The 17,581-nt window shown below is 31.8% G+C and overlaps 3 pseudogenes; all 3 read left to right on the plus strand.

Annotated features, from left to right (window-relative positions):
* The first annotated feature begins 5,274 nt into the window (after nt 1–5,274).
* On the plus strand, nt 5,275–10,621 carry LOC129320086 (mitogen-activated protein kinase 9-like; annotated as a pseudogene).
* Nucleotides 10,622–11,193: 572 nt separating this feature from the next.
* Nucleotides 11,194–12,406, plus strand: LOC129319780 (uncharacterized; annotated as a pseudogene).
* Nucleotides 12,407–14,371: 1,965 nt separating this feature from the next.
* Nucleotides 14,372–17,507, plus strand: LOC129319781 (uncharacterized GPI-anchored protein At4g28100-like; annotated as a pseudogene).
* The last annotated feature ends 74 nt before the right edge of the window (nt 17,508–17,581 follow it).

Here is a 17,581-nt window from a genome sequence, read left to right on the forward strand (position 1 = left end):
ACTTCATAATTATCATTCCCGTAATCCTAACCATGATTACAACAATTCAGCATTTATGTTGCATTTTTCAACATTAAGATATTGTTTGGTTGGAGGGAAGGTAGGGAAATTTTTAAAATTTCCCCTCCCCTCCCCTCGAACACCCCCCCAAATTAAGGGGAGCCCCCTCCCCTTGGACCAAACAAAGCATAACACACTTCTCATCATAAAACAAAAAAAATCTAGCATCTTTTTTACATCTTTCTTGTTCTTCACTCAATTTGTTTAATATTATCGTTCTCGTAAATCATTTATTATATGTGTCTATATATATAATCTATTAATCATTAAAAAGATTATTATTTTTTAGCTATAGAAGAGAAGTGATGTGAGACAGCATTTACAAGCTTTAAAAATTTGCTTGTGCCTACATGGTAAAGGAGATGTTAAAGATAGAGAAGAGGAAATTATAGATTTTTATTGCGCGCATGACAAAGGAGAAAATGTAAAAGAAGCAATCATGTAATTATCTATTATCAAGAGAGGAGAAGATGATGATTTAGATGATCTACTCAATTAATTTTCACCCACATTTATCACACGTGAGATCAGATTTTTCGCACTCAAAAACAAGAATAGAGAACGCAACATAAGCTGACTTGTTGTCACATTTTAGTGTTTAGAGAAAGGGTAATTTTGTAAAGTTGAATATATTTTTTATCCTAGTTTAGGTCCTTGAGTGAGATTTCAAAATATTATGATCCTTGATTGAGTTTAATGTCCTTAAGAGGTCTTTAATTATTATTTTTCCTTATAACAATTGTTAAGAAATAGTATTAAACAAGTTATACATATCAAATATGTGCTAGCTATTGGCCATTAATGGATTTATTAAATATTTTAATATTTTTATACATACGTTTATTTTAATAAATATAAAATAAAAATAAAAACTTAAATTTGCCTTGTTCATATCTTATCAAGGGTGATAAGTATTATAGTGTTCATTCTTTAATAAGTATAAAAGATAATCCAAATTTAATATCATGATTTTTTTATAATTTTTATATATTTTTATTTTAATAAATGTAATATAAAAATAATTTAAACTCAATGGCATAGATCATCTAAGGAGAAATAAAAGGCCAAGGTCATGCCATAGGATGATTGATAAGCACTGAATGCAGTTTCTAATAATAATATATTCCACTCAAAGTGCAACCTTTCCTACTCATATCGTCGTTTAGATTTTGACTATTTATATTAAATTTGAATCATTTATACTGCATGTTTTAAAAATCTTAACTTTTTATTTATTAAAATAAAAGGATTATAATTTTTTTTATAAAATGTGATCAACAATTTGAACAATTTAAATTTAAAATGAGTAATCCAGATTTAATGTTATTTTTTATAATTTTAAAATTAAATTTAAACCATCAATATTAAATCTAAAATATGCATATTGGTGATTAGATTTAACAAAAAAAATTATAATTTTTATAATTTGACTATTCAAATATAATTTAGATAATGCAGATTTAATATTAAAAATATAAAAGTTTTTAATAATAAATTTGGACTATACATATTAACTTTTATGGCCCAGATTGCTAACAAGATGTATAAAAAAATTATAATTTTTTTCTTAATAAATGTAAAATTAAAATTATAACATTTGGTGAGGACTGTCCAAATCTAATTTAAAAGATCTAAATTTAACAGATGATGAGACAAGGGTTGGGGGAGGGAAGTTGGCTCCGCTCACTCCGCTCCACCTTGCTTTCATTGTAGCTGCGCGCATGTCTTTAGCTTGATTCAACCTATTTCTACACCTAAGTAGCCATTTGTTGATTGCTATTATAATATTTTTCTGGTTTCATATTTTATAGTGGCTTACTCTTTAGAAGGCATAGCAGACCCTACATAAGGACAATGCTCTCTCCTGGTTTTATTGTATAGCGTCCTCAAAAAACAATTTGTCTTTGATATAAGATATTTAATGTGATATTAATTATATTTTTTTAATATTACTTAAATTTAAACCTATTCTTTTTCTTTAAATGCGGATAAAATTTAAAAAATACTATAATTTTTTGGAAACAAACATGTGTGTCTATTAAAAGATAAAAATATCATAAGTTAATTACATTAGACCAAGGAGCAAAACTAAAATTAGTAATTAAAAAAACATGAAAAGATTATTTTATTTTCAAACAAAATTAACAACTTAATCACCTTTCATTAATTTTGATAAAGTAGGTAGAGAATAAGAAACAAAGGGAGTATTATTTTTTTTTATTATGCAAAACATTGTTTTTAATAACAAAAATCCAAACGAACAAAACGCTTGACTTTAATTTTAAGTATGCTCTGTTGGCGGAAAAAAATTAATTATACTCTAACTATATAAATTTTAAAATTAATAAAATAAAAAAATTACAATAAGTATAATTTTTTTTTCTTATTCAAGAATAACTAGGAGGAAACTCGACAAAGCAAAATATGTGGTATTTATATGAATGTTTGTGAATTTACGCGTGTCAAGAAAAGTGCATGACAATAAAGGGCGTTTGGTTTAATTGATTATGGAAGTTGAATAAGCTTATTTTATGATTTTGACTTCCAATCCTGTAATGAATAATCATATTAAATAAGTTTCCAAGATGCTTAGCAAGTAAATAAAAAAAGCGCAAAACTTTTTTTTTTTTTTTTTACCGACAGAATGGCGTGTGATATTATTGAAAGAGTATTCTGCTGAACAAAAACTACTAATTTCGTGTCTTCCCAAGCATTGTCTTAGGTCCGTTTGATATGTTTACGTCTTATATTTAGAAAATAAAACTTTATTTTTAAAATATTAAAAATTGTTTGAATAAACTATTTTATAAAAAAACATATCTTAAAAACACATTTAAGTAGTATTTGAGAAAGTGAATTTGAGAAATGTAACTATTTAAAGATCTTAAAAAGTAAATTTAAAAAGTAAGATGTTATTTAATCATATTACTCTAAATTTAATCTCTTATTTTTTTATTTAAAAAATAATTAATTCGTTAAAAATATACTTATAATTTCAATAATAATAATTAGGTATTAAGTTTTTAGTATTATAAATTGAAAAATTAATCATGTTAATTTTTAGGATTAATATATAATAAAAATTATAAATATTTATCATACTTTTTAAAATTATAAATTAAAAAGTATAAATAATTAGAGATCAAATTTTTAACATTTTAGGCTAAATTTTGTGTTATTTAAAATTTTTACTATATTTTTTAAATGTTTTAAATATATTGCACTTGTATAATAAAAGTTACAAATCATTATAAATTAATGTTTTTTTTATAATTGTGCATTCAAAAATATATTTTACTATCATAATTTAAATAATTTTTAATATATCAAACTGACTTTTAAAAAATATATTTAAATATAAATTTTATTATAATAATTAATTTTTATTAAATAAATTTATGTTCTCCTATTTATACTATAATTTCTATTGCTTCTAATTCAATACAATTAATTTCTTATCCTACCCCTTGCATTCTTAATACTTTCTTTTTATAATTTATCTAGTAATATATTTACTTTTGCTACTGAAATATTTGCTCCTGTATCAACTAAAGCATGATATTTTCTAGATCTATATTTTTTATAATTAAATTTTATCAATATGTAAAATAATTTTTTCATATCAATTTTATTTTTTGAATTACTATTATTTGATGATTAATATTTATCATAATTCTTTCTTGTTATATTCTCCATGGTTTTACTTATTCTAAGAAATCTATTCTTAGTATTATTTTATATTGATTATTATTGTCATCTATTACCCAAAATTTTACAGTTAACACATCTCTTTCATTTATTTTTATTCAAGATATTGTTCTATTTCCTTCATTTGTTACTTCAAGATTATTATTTGTTAATCCTAATTGTATTGTACTTTTTTGTTCTCTTGGGTCTACTAAGGCCATTACATCTATCCAATTAGCATCTTGTTTTACTTGTATAGCTATATAATTATTGTTTTCTAGTAGTGTTTTAGGTCTTATTGATTCTAAGGTTGAACTTATAGGTGTCTCAATTCTAGATCTTAACAATAATCTTTCTTGTCTACATATTTCGCTACTTGTACTGGGTCTTCGTTCAAAACTAAAACTTCTTCTAATATTAGGTCGATTTATATTTATATTTAATGTTGGTGTGCTTATTATCAATGTTCTTTGTCCTATGTTGTCATTAGTTATCATTCTTCTTGAATTATTTTCATTTTCATAATATCCTATTGTATTATCTAATTCTAATTTTAATTATTCAAGTATTGTTATTTTGGTTAGGTCTAATTCTATTTTTTATAATACAGGCATAAAATGTTTGTCAATTATTAATTTACCTTTATTTCTTTTATAAATCTTATGCTCATTTATAAATACTAATCTTATTATAGTAGTTATACTTATTGTTCTTGATCCTGGTAATAATTTTATTCCTCCTAATTTATGATATATTAGAAAATTTTTATTCATATTTTCATCTGCTCTTGAAATACAAAAGTCAATATTTACTGTAAATTTTAGTTTTTGATATATGAGATTTTCAGTTAATATTCTTAAAATACTATCTTCAACACTACTTATTATTCTTCCATCAGTTATTAATAATTCTATTAATATATCCTTCTAATGATATATCAAAAATATCGAAACTTTTAGAATCAATTAAGGAAGCTGCCAAACATTATTTTGAAATAGTAACCCAATATCGAGTCTTTATTAGATGTTACTCAACTATAGCAGAAATAACTCCTGACAAGTTTTATTCTTCAATTAATCTGATTAAATTTGGAACAACAAGAAGACTATTTGAGTATGAGCAAGAAAAAAAAAGAAGATCTAATTAATGATGAAGATCTTAGATGTAAGATCTCTATTATCAGAGCTCAAAAAGTACATATAATTTTCTAGGAGCTCAATAGGACAACTACAGCAGAAGAAGAATAGTGGACATACTTCACTGGCCCCACAACATGTATCTTCTTAGTAGAAAAAAATAGCAGAAATTCAAGAAGCTTCAATAATTGGTATCAAAGATTAAAAAATAATTCAATGAATAATGATGAAGAGACAAAGAAGAAAAAATATCAAGTATTGTCAAAGTGTGCTATTCATAAATATAAATATTGTGATGAAAATAGAGAAGTGGACAAAGACTATGAAGACCCTTCTATCAACATGAATATTCTAAATTAGCCTGTCGACAAGTAAAAGAAGACTGAAGAAGATGGAAGAAGATAAAATCAAAAAGACTAAAAGCTAAAAAGAAGCCTAAACCTATATTGTCTCTTGTAATAATTACTTTAACATTCTATTTTATCAAAAAGTCTATGAAGTCTAAGGCTAGCCTTTTTATTTTGTCAAAAGTAGTTTTATTTTCTTATAATTATTAACTAAGGTTATGTAATCAGGGTTGGAATGCCAACTCTATATAAAACCATGTAACTTCTAAGGCAACACACAGCTGAGAACCTTAAAGCCTTCTTAAGCATTTGAGTTCTCTGCCTCTTTGTAACCTTGCCTTCTTACTATCAATAAAAGTATTCTGTTCAATTATTTTCTCCTTTGCAACTATTGAAGATTAAAAGGTATGACTAAGTAATTTTCTTTTAGGGGTTAAGGGGGGATTATTATCTAATGCTTAATAAAAGTTTTGAATTTCTGCAATGATCCTATAAGGGGAATTACTGGTTATGTATTGCTATGGCTATGCCTCCAATAAGAAACGAAGGAAGGCTGTGCTATGCTGGTCTGAAGGAAGTAGTTCTGTGGAAGGTCTATAGCCAGGCTTTTGAGACTGCCGGCTTGTAAATCTCAGTATGAAAGAGGACTGAGAACCTTTCATGCTCTGCTATAACCCGGATCAGTGTCGGTCAAATCCTATAGCAATACATAACCAGCTGTTATAATTGAACATTCAAAAAAATATTTTACTATCATAATTTAAATAATTTTTAATATATCAAATTGATTTTTAAAAAAATATATTTAAACATAAATTTTATTATAATAATTAATTTTTATTAAACAAATTTTTATCAAATGGGCTTTTGATAAATAGAAGACCAAACACAAAGTGAGCTGATTTGATGGCGTAGCTGTGAAAGAATAATTTGTCATATACGCCTTTGTTAGTTTGGGCATTCCGCATCCATCGGCCTGGTGACAACTAAGAGCCAAAGATACGAATAAATCTCACATAGGAGATCCTCCATGTCCCGAGATGACAGTCCCATTTTAATACCACAACGATTGGCAGAGAGTTAAAACCGAAAAATGAGTTTGGCTCTATTTATGCTGTCAGGCAATACTCGTGAGTTTCTAACATTGCCCTTCTCATGCTATTACCTCTGATGAACATATTGCCAACCATTGCTTATAAATAATAGCCTCGCATTCCTGAGACAAAGTGAAGAGTCAGAAGAGAGCTTCAAGATTTAAAAAACCTTGCCATCTCCTCCTTAAACCTTATCCAACCACCTACCACGTCCTGTTTTAATTTTTGTTCCATGTCTTCTCACAAGAAGGTATTTCTTGAAAACATTTTCTTCCTTTTCCCTTTTCTCTTATTCTTGATGAGTTTTTTTAACTTCTTTTGTTCTTTACTATTTTAATTGTTTCAAGGGACTAGATTACATCAGAATGTTGTGCTACAGTTAAGTTTCTTTTTCCCAATATAAAGAACGTCTATGTTTGGTGTCTTACAAGATTTACTGGGATAAAAAATGTTAATTAAGCAGAAAGTCATTGTACGATATTGACTTTAATTATTTTCATTTGTTGGTAACAATTAGAGACATGATACATTTAATACCTTACAAATTGTTCTTGTCAAAAGAAGAGATTAAAGAGAATGATGCTTTTTCAAATTATTATTTGTACTTCTATAGTTTAACCTTGTGATAAATGCTAACTATCTGTGTGAATACATAATGCTTTTTGGTAATGAAATAGGTAGAAATAGAATTTTTCACCAAATATAGAGAGGCAAGTCGATACCAGGTCTAAGAAGTTATTAGTAAAGGAAGTTATGGCATCGTGGGTTTTGTCGTGGACACTAATACTGGTGAAAAGGTTGCAATAAAAAAAATTAATGACATTTTTGAGCATATCTCAGATGCCACGAGGATCCTAAGAGAAATTAAACTACTTCAATTCCTTAAACATCCTGACATAGTAGAAATTAAGCACATCATGCTCCCTCCTTGTCAGTGAGAGTTTAGGGATATCTATGTTGTGTTCGAGCTAATGGAATCTGACCTTCATCAAGTTATTAAGGCAAATGACAATTTTACTTTGGAGCATCACCAATTTTTCTTGTACCAACTTTTTCAGGGATTGAAATATATACATACTGGTATTTTCTTACTAGGTATATGCTTTTTTTATTAAGAATGATAATAAACTTATACAATACTTGTTCATGCAGTTAATGTTTTTCATTGTGACTTAAAGCCAAAAAATATTCTTGCTAATGCTGATTGCAAATTAAAGATATGTGATTTTGGGCTTGCTAGAGTTTCATTTAATGATGCTCTATCAACTATATTCTTGACGGTGAGTAGTTTATCGTGCATACCATACAAACTTATTCCATTTAGTAATTCTTCCTTTAAATTTTCTTGGTGGGAATTTGTAAACATTGTGTTCCATAAAATACTAAAATACATGTCTTAACTCTAAACCATCATTAACTAACTTTGTTTACCTACTTTGACAAAGGATTATGTTGCAACTCGATGGTATCGAGCACCTGAACTATGTGGTTAATTTTTCTCAAAAGTAAGCCTTTCTTCGATCGTCTTTCATATGTGCCAGTTCCCCTTTTTATACAATTTGTGACACCTATGTCTATTGTCTTGCTAGAAAATTAAGGCAAGTTGTTTTTTTGTGTTTACGACATTAGTGCTACCTGTTATTGCTCATTTGCTCATGTAAACTTGACATTATTAATGTTGTCATGTAATTTACAATTGTAAATCTAATCTTGTTTTTGCTTATGTAATTGATATTTGTATCTCTTCCCCTTCTGTAATGGCGATTGGCTTAAAAATAATTCTCTTCTTTTTAATCTTGAATCCATTAGGATACGTTTTAGAGTTTTAGTGCTATGAGTAGTTAGTTTGCCTTGTGGTACTGTCAAGCTGATTTTCTTATAGTTGATAGTTTCTTATGTGTATTCTATTGATGGTTACATATTGATGTATCGAATTTTCTACTTAGCTGCATACCCATTACCATTTCTGCAAACTGCCTCAAATCTTTTTATTTTTATTTATTTATTTTTAAGACATAAGAGGTTGAATGTACTACAAAATTTAGACACATTTGCTTAATTTTAAAATCTTTATCTTTTGCAGTATACCGCTATAATTGATATTTGGAGCATTGGGTGCATTTTTGCAGAGATTCTCTTAAGAAAGCCATTGTTTCCTGGAAAAAATGTGGTAAACCAGTTGGATCTCATAACTGATTTACTTGGGACTCCTCCTGCTGAATCCATTGCTGGGGTTAGTTTATCCAAATCTAGTTTACAACATCAATGGATGAACCCTCAATACTCTCTAAGATTTTAATTCTAAACTTGTACTTTTCTCATGTAACAATTCTAAAGTTGGCTTTCATTATTTATTGTTTCTTAAGCTTGATTTCACTTCCATGTTCTTTTCCCTTTGTAAATAATCTTAATTTCACAGATTTGAAATGAGAAGGCTAGAAGGTATCTTAGCAGCATGCGCAAAAAGAAACCAGTTCCATTTTCCCAGAAGTTCCTTAATGCCGACCCATTGGCTCTTCGTCTTCTCCAGTGCCTACTTGCATTTGATCCTAAGGATCATCCAACTGCTAAAGAGGTTGATCTTCTGACTTCTGATAAGTGATAACCATATAAAGTTACCAAATATGCCAAATGGATTTGTTTTGAATAAAAAAATCCTAAGATATTCTTCGGAGACAGTTTTCTTGTTCTTTAATTATTTTCTCGTGCTTGCGATTGTAGGCATTAACTGATCTGTACTTCAAAGGATTATCGAATATGGATCATGAACCATTTACTCAACCCATTTCAAAACTTGAGTTTGAGTTTGAGTTTGAGAGGAGAAAATTGACTAAAGATGACATTAAAGAGTTAATTTATCGAGAGGTATAGCAATACGGTTGAATGAGGATGACCCTATTTTAAATTTATTATCCAATTTGTGTTTTGTCAATAATTTGTTATATATTTGTGGTGAACAGATTCTAGAGTATGATCCACAGATGCTTGATGAATATCTTTCTAGTAGAGAACAGACTAGTTTTATTTATCCCAGGTATAACAGTAAACTGTATTTTAAACTGTCGATATTACATCCTTTTCTAGCTTAATTACTTGTATGATTCTAGTAGCACAGGCGTGAAATGGTAGATACTTAAGTTGGGGCATTGTTCTAATGTAATCCTTTTTTTATTGTTTGCTTGATACCATATGCATGCTCCACTATTCACTAGTTATTGTTGCACAAATGTGATTGTGATTGTGCAATCATACAATGTTCATTAAACATGTTGCCCCCAATATATATAGTACATGTTAGGGCCTTGTTCAGTTGTTATAACATAGAAGTAACTTTGTCTGCTCAATATTATGCTCCACTTTTTTTAGTTTCGTCACCCAATTATTTTACATAGATTTACTTGAGAGTATTTATTCTTGGATTTAAGGATTTTTTGAGAACTTATCTTAATAAAGTCTTAGTTGAAAGCTGAACTTTACTCTTAACCTGCTCATTATGAGTTGGCATAATTGAAGAACACATATATCATGGGGCATTCAAGAGACAGTTGAATTCAGTGTTTCTTGATACTGAATAATTTAGCAAGTGATTATTCTTCTTGTTTTTTTTGGGTTATATAGTGGGGTTGATCGATTCAAGCGACAGTTTGCACATCTTAAGGAGCATTGTGGCAAAGGTGAGAGAGGCATTCCATTACTAAGACAGCAGGCTTCTTGACCTTAGTAAGTTTAAGTAAACTATATATTTAGATTTCTGTGACTCTGGCATGTAGTACCTTATCAGAATCTCAAGCATTGACTATGGCAATGGCAATTGTACAAAGAGCAAGTTTGTGTAGCCAAGGATGAAAAGAGTGAAGGGACAACAGTTGAGGGTGCTCTTAGGTCAAAAAGGGTAGATGCTGATTTAGAAAATGAACTCCTAAGCCCAGCAACAATGCTAATACACGTAGCTTGTTCAAGAGTGCCAGCATTAGCGCGTCTAAGTGTATAGGTGTGAAAAAATAGGACAACCTTAAGGTAACTACCTAAGTTTTTCCAAATGCTGGAGTCTTTGACCTCGTGTTAATATGAAATTATGCATGAAGATGGTGCTTCTGCATTCCAGCATAATTTGGCTTTAAAATATGATGATGCTTGGTGTTGTTGGTATAGGATGAGCCAATTGAGGATGTGAATGATGAGGCAGTAGATGAGTTGATAGAGAAGATGGATGTCCTCAATGCTTAGTTCATGTCCCACTCATTATTATTTATTGGCTTAGCTTTCACAGTAATTCATTCATAAGCTATTGTGCATTCCCTCCACCTTGCCATAGAAGCTTCCATATTTTTTATTGTGGAAGCTAATCATAGAAACTTTATCATGGATTCCCATTTTTGTATCATTTCTTGTACAGTTTAGAATTGTAATTGTATATTTTTTATGAACTTTGTTGAATTGATTTAAGTTTTAATAGTTTTGTTGCATTATTGAAAATCTTTATTTCTTTTAATACTTGAAAAGAAAAAAGTTAATGCGAAAATGTTTCTCACATCTCAATTACTGTTTTATTACCCCATAACATAATGAGGTCCAATTCTTGAAAGATAACATGATTTAAAAAAAGTACTTTTTATTTTCCTGTTTCTGAAATATAACTAATAACTTTAAAGTATTTTTAAAAACCTGTTCTTATTTTTTATAGTCAAAATGATTAAAATGTATGAATAATGTTGTAAAAATAAAAAGCCACCATTTTCATGACTTATAAATAACATTACGTCCAAGTTGATATTTTTATATTGGAAAGGCAATACATTTCTTACAGCTCATAAGACCATCTTTTTGACTCTTCACCTCCTCTTCATAAAGTGTAAAGAAAAAGAGAGATAAGCGGTTTAGATAAGGAGGCTCCACGTCCATGTGTCTTGGGATATTTGAAATAGGTTTTAGCATAAATTTCACAGGACCATCAAGGCATTTCAAAATCAACACCAACAGTTCAATTTCAACTAGAAATCTCAAAGCCAATTCAAAAATAAGCCGCGAGGTTAATGAACTTGTCATTCCTATGAGTCTACCCACATCATTATCGTCTCCATTTCATCTCGTCTCGTCTCAAAGATCCAGACATGTGATAGAGAAACCCACAAAAGCCTCAAGTTTTAGATCCATAGGTTGTATTTCTTCCAACCTTCTCAACCATGATGATGAGTTTTCTCAACTGGGAAGCTCGTTACTCGGTCACCATATCAACTCCCTTACCTCCACCACCTATGGCCTCCTTAACCTTAACTTGCCTCCTTCCACTCTACGTTCTTACTTTACCGTTGGTTCCATTTTCTTGAGCCTACTCTTCAAACCTTGTTCTCTCCTTTTAAAACCAAAAAGTCATTGATTTTTGAGAGCTTATGGCAGGCCTTGACACCGACAGCTTCCACTTATCTCCCTTGCCTCTGCTCAAACCCTTCACCATCAAAGACTTAACCCTTAATAAAGAGAACAACAACCTCAATAGACTCAATCTTTTAAAGGAGTCTCGTGTTTTGAAGCTGTCAGGAAAGGAAATCAAGAAACTTGGTTCCATTAATCCATCACTGGATTAGTTCAAGAAGACATGCCCACCTAACAGGGAAAACAATGTGGTGATCTATATGATGACACTGAGAGGGGTACGCAAGACATTCAAGGATTGCAATGAGGTGAGACTAAAAATAGAAGGCTTAGGGGTAACAATAAGAGAGCGAGATGTATTGATGGATTGTGGGTTTAAAGAAAAGCTAAAGGAGCTATTGAAGGGGAAGGGGCGAGAGGGAATGGTGCCTCGAAGCGTGTTTGTAAAGGGAGGTGTATTAGCGGGGCTAGAGAGGTGTTAAGACTAACGGAAGAAGGATTGCTCGGGAAGCTTCTAGAAAAGTTGCCAAGAAAAACAGAAGGGATTGTTTGTGAGGAGTGCGAGGATATGAGGTTCTTGTTGTGTTTTCACTGTCATGGGAGTTGTAAGATGGTGATGATGAAGAAGAAAGAGAAGTGCATGACTGTTATGGTGAGGTGCCCTGACTGTAATGAAAATGGGTTAGTGTTGTGCCCCACCCGTTGCTGACTAGTCTAATGAATTTATTCATACTTTCTTATAGATATATGCTTGCTCTCAATTATCTTTGTCATAGTCATGTTGATTTCTCCAAATTTACCATTTTCAAATAAATTTATTAAGAACTTTCACTTCTTTCTTCATTTTATAAATGTTTACTGTACTTTGTTAATGTCTTTGTCTTTGAAAAGACAAATATTGAAAGACATCAACTAAGTGTGTGTTTGGTTTCTCATTTATCAAATGTTAGTTTGTTAAAATTTTATTTGTCAAATGTCGGTTTAATGAAAATTAGTTATTGTAATGATATTGATATTTAGATATATTTTTTTAAAAGTCAATTTAATAAATTAAAAGTTGTTTAAATTATATATAATAAAATATACTTTTGAATGTATAATTAGCAAAAAGAATATTAATCTATAATGATTTGTAATTTTTGCTATATAAATGCTTCATATTAAAAATGCTTCATATTATCATCAATCCCTACTTCATATTATAAGGCATTTTTTTAAAAGGATATTTAATTCTTTTCACAATATATTAAAGAAAGGATTTAATTATTTATCACAATTTTGTAATGTTATCTCTTTTTAATATTTGTTGTTTTTTTTGTTTTTTTGGTTAAATTTTTTATTAGAACATGTGTTCAAATATTATCACAATGTTATTTTTTATTTTGAATTAACCATTTATTTTATGGGCTAAAGAATCAAATGGTAACAAAATTATTGAAAGCACTTTTAAAAAGCTACTTAGGGTTAAGTTGTACAAGTGAGTTTTTAAAACTTTTTAAATGTATTTTTTAAATGGACTTTAGAATAAATTTATGTAAACCAAACAACTTTAACATTTATAAATTTTCAAAAGTCTATCTTAAATATAAAATGCAAGTAAATCAAAGGGGGCTTAAGTCAAGAAAGAGCTCTTTAATTTGAAATTGTCAACTTTGATAGATTAAGTGATAGTTCTCAATTGTGACTAGCTATCACGCTATGGAAACCATTTATCTATTTTTTTTTTGGACAATCAAATGCATCAAATTGAACGAACAAGGAGGATAGGCAGATGGTCCAACATATATCACAAAATGTCCTGTCAAGGGAGGGACTTCGTACACTTACAGTTTCACTTTGATGAACCAAAAAGGCACCCCTTTATGGCATGCACATTATTCACGGCAACGAGCCTCCACTTATGGTGCTTTTATCATCTAACCTCGCATGCCTCACCCTTTATCTGCTCCCATTCAAGCCGAAGTCCCCATCATTGTTGGTAATCTGCTGATTTTGCTCTCTCTCTCTCTCTCTCACACACACACACACACAATATTTACTCAAAGGACTCATCCTATAAAGTATATTTACTTTTGACGACATGTGAATCGTGGAATGTGGATACGAAATTTGATGGCAAGTGAGATGATAAATATGGAAGTGGGCCAGATTATTCAGATGCTTACACCATAAATGGTTTGCTAGGACCTCTCTACCTCTGTTCAAGTAAAGGTATTTGATTAGGTAACTTTCACTGCAAGATTAAAACACCAAAGTTTGAGCAACAACATTAACCCCAGCCACTGGACATCTCAACTCAAGAGAGAGTGCACATTGAATCATTTAAATGAATAGAAGAAGACAATAAAGCTTACAACTATCGTTGATGAATATCATTAAGCCATTGCTATTCTCATTGAATATGGTACCTCCAATCATGTGAATCAACCCCAGCCCTCCCTTGCAGACACAGATTGTAAATGTTTAAAATGAAGCATCATTTGGACTAAAGTGAAAATCAGTTTATTAAGAATGATTTGCTAATCCCCATCATTATATATCTGTTTAAGGTTCCTAACCTTGTAGACAAGAAGGTAGTAGCATATACTGCCAAACTTTTTTGAACCCCACAGCTTTTGCCTTTCCTTTTCTTTTCCTTTGCTTCCCAAATAACACTCCCCACCACACCCCTGCCATGCTCATTCCAATATTCTCTTCCTTCTTTCTTCTGGGCACCCCCTCTGTTCATTCGTATTCCTCTGCTCTCACACCCAAACTGGTTTCACGTTCTCTCCTCTTATACCTCTTCATCATCACGCCTTTGATTCCAAAATATCCATTATTCTATTTTTGCATCTTCCTCCCCTACTTTCTTGCTTTACCTTTCTCTAACGCAGCCACAGTTCAGCCATTCTTCCCCAACTATCCCCACCTGCGAAAATCCCTGCATTTCCAGAAAAATCCGAGGTCACCGAGTGCTCTCTGAATCTCTCGGACGAGCTATTCCACGGGGTGAAAACTACTTGCAGAGCAACCAAAGAGGATGCCGGAGGGGAGCTCCACCAGAGCCATTGCTGTCTGGTGCTGGCAGCATGGCCCTATTTTGCCACCGTTCTTGGATCTCCTACTCATATCTCATCCTATGACAATGACATGCTGTTGCTTCCAGATGATTCATAAACCTGTGCGAATGGTTTGGGAAAGGCTTTGAAACTGGGGGGGGGGGGTCCGAGTTGATTTAGCCGAATGAGACTTGTGATGTGGTCTATTGCTATTGTGGGATTCAGCTTCGCCCCTTCAGTTGCTTGAGGCATTTTCGGTTACCCGGAGCGGCAAACTTGTTGGGAATAAAAACGTGAGAAGATTGAAGAGAAATTGCTTGAGCAGTGGCACCAATGTGAAAACATTTCTAGGTCTTGGCAGGTGCTCCAAATGCTTGAACAATCTCTATACGGTGAGTTATTCCTATTTTTTTCTTGGTTTTCTGTGTAATTCATTGGAATGTAATATCATATGAAAATTGTAGCAGAAAAGGAGTCAGTTTGCTCTTATCTTCAGTTTCTTGAAGCTTAATAAAGTTGAAAGGTCATCTTGTTGGTTTCCTTCATTGGGGGGGTCCCTAGCTTTGTGAGTCAAGAGCTTGTGTAGTTCAAGAACGTAAATCGAAACGATGGCATTTCGGCTCTAGTAAAGAGAGCTAACATTTTCCTAGAAATCTCAGTCACTGGAAATTAACAAAAATGACAGTTAACCAATTCATGCGTTTAAAGTCAGGCCCTTAAAGAAAAATACTAGCCACATATAATGCTCATGAAGCACATGTTCTGTCGCTATTCTGGTCCTTTGAAATTTATAGGAATGCCCATAGTCCTATTCTAGGTTCAAGGCATTAGTCAGTCCTTTTAGCTGGTTCCATCTTTGGACTGTGGTGTTTGCAAACTTGGGATAAATAATTCTTGCCTGTTTTCATATGGAGAAAACACTAAATTTTAAATGGCTTGTAGTAACATGAAAATTACACTTCTAATCTCAACTTTCCTCTTGGCAATTGAGATTTGATCATCTGCCCGATCCTTATGAATTAATTATCTTGTCAAGTGACAGTATTTGATTCACATTTTCAAATTAACCCTCAGCTAAGAGCAAAACTTGACTACCAAATTTGTAGCTTGTATCTCACACGGAGTTCTAAAGGTTGTTTGCTTTTGAAGATATTATTAGTCTGAGATGTGGCATCACCAGGAAATAAACAAATAATGCCCATGCCTCATGGTACTCGGACTTGCTTTAAACATTGACTATTTAAGTTTATGAGTGGATGTTTCTCCAGCCAAAGTGTTATTTTAATATATAGTTTTGCACCAAACCTCTTTATGCTCAATTATGAATCACACATGTCTGATGCTGTGATTAAAATATTGAATCCTACGCAGCTTCCCAGGAAGAAAACTTCAAATTCAAGCCAGACAGAGGATAGGATCGCTAAGATCCACAACAAAGATTCTAAGCTCATGGGCTTGACATGGCTTTTGGCTAAGAACCACACAGCTTATATTCGTACAGTTTCTGGGATTCTCCGTGCTTTGATGTTAAGCACTAATGGCCCTGACCCCAAATCCTGCGCTCTAAACAGTGATGGAAAGCCTTTGGCTGTTGATTCGTCTGAGATCTCTGATCACTCTGCGTCCATCAACCTCCAAGTACCTATTTCTGTTGGCTTGTTATTACTTTCTTTTCTGCTACCACTGCATCTTGCAGAGTTATCTGCAACAAAGTATTAATATCAGGCCATCAGCCCTAACACCGTGTAGATCTGAATATCTGTTTTGGATGGTGCTTCAAGTGTTCGTCAATATTTTAGGCTCTGGAATTTTTCCTAGTAATTTATTATATAGTAGGTTGGCTGAACTAAACCTTTTCCGTATGGAATTTAGTTAAATTTGATATAGCTTTTTGTTTTAAACATTCATTTTATTGATATATGTTGTAAAAACTACACGAACACTTATCAACTTGTCATAGAGGTTTTTAACTAGACCTCTTTCATTGCATCAAAGGGTCATATTTTATAGAAATTATTGTTTAAAAAGGACCCTAAAATTCAAATTATTCAAATGATTAAAAAATTGAATTTTTAATGAATTGAAAAAAGTATTCGTAGCTTCTTTTATCATACATGCATCGGAGTTTTACTCCATAATCTGTGTTTTAATATATAGCCGGTAGATGATCGTTTTCCCAAAGGAGAAAAAGGAACGCTTGGATCGGGAAATCCATTAGGCAGGTCCCATAATCCTTATAGTCGCATGGCCCAACTCTCTTGGGCATCATATTTAGGGCAACCAGAGGCCGCTCATTCTTCTTGGGCAGCATGATATGTACAATTTAAAGTCCAGCCCAATTTAATATAAAGACGTTCTTATATAATCTAATAATTTGGGGAAAACAATGTGGCGGTAAAAAACACGAAATCAATGAAGTAAATCCGCATCTGGATGGATTCCTTTTAATTTCAGTGCAGTCGTGTGTGTCAGCAGCCAGCTTCAAAATTGAAATCTCTCCCTCAAGCTCCGGAATGGTTACAATGGTGCATTCATGTTGGTCCTTATAATAGGCAAAAAAGCTGTATGATTTTTAGCAATTTACAGGGCGCGATGCGCCGATGCCCTCTGATGGGTTGGCCAGATCTTCGCTAGCTGTTCACAATCACAAGAAAGAATCTTCCACTTCATCCATGACGTAGCCCTCCGTTTAAAACCCGCCGAACAACTCTCAAAACTGCCACAACCCCAAGCCCTGTCAGTATTAGGAGCTGCCTTGGAGAAGAGAAAGTGCCATGGTCCGGCGCTACGCGGCACACCATTTGAATCTGCATCCTCCTCCTCTCCGGCGCTGATTTTCCCAA

This window comes from Prosopis cineraria, unplaced genomic scaffold, assembly GCF_029017545.1.
Source record: "Prosopis cineraria cultivar Desert tree isolate PC_DT_omini unplaced genomic scaffold, ASM2901754v1 PC9, whole genome shotgun sequence".
Classification (NCBI taxonomy): domain Eukaryota; kingdom Viridiplantae; phylum Streptophyta; class Magnoliopsida; order Fabales; family Fabaceae; genus Prosopis; species Prosopis cineraria.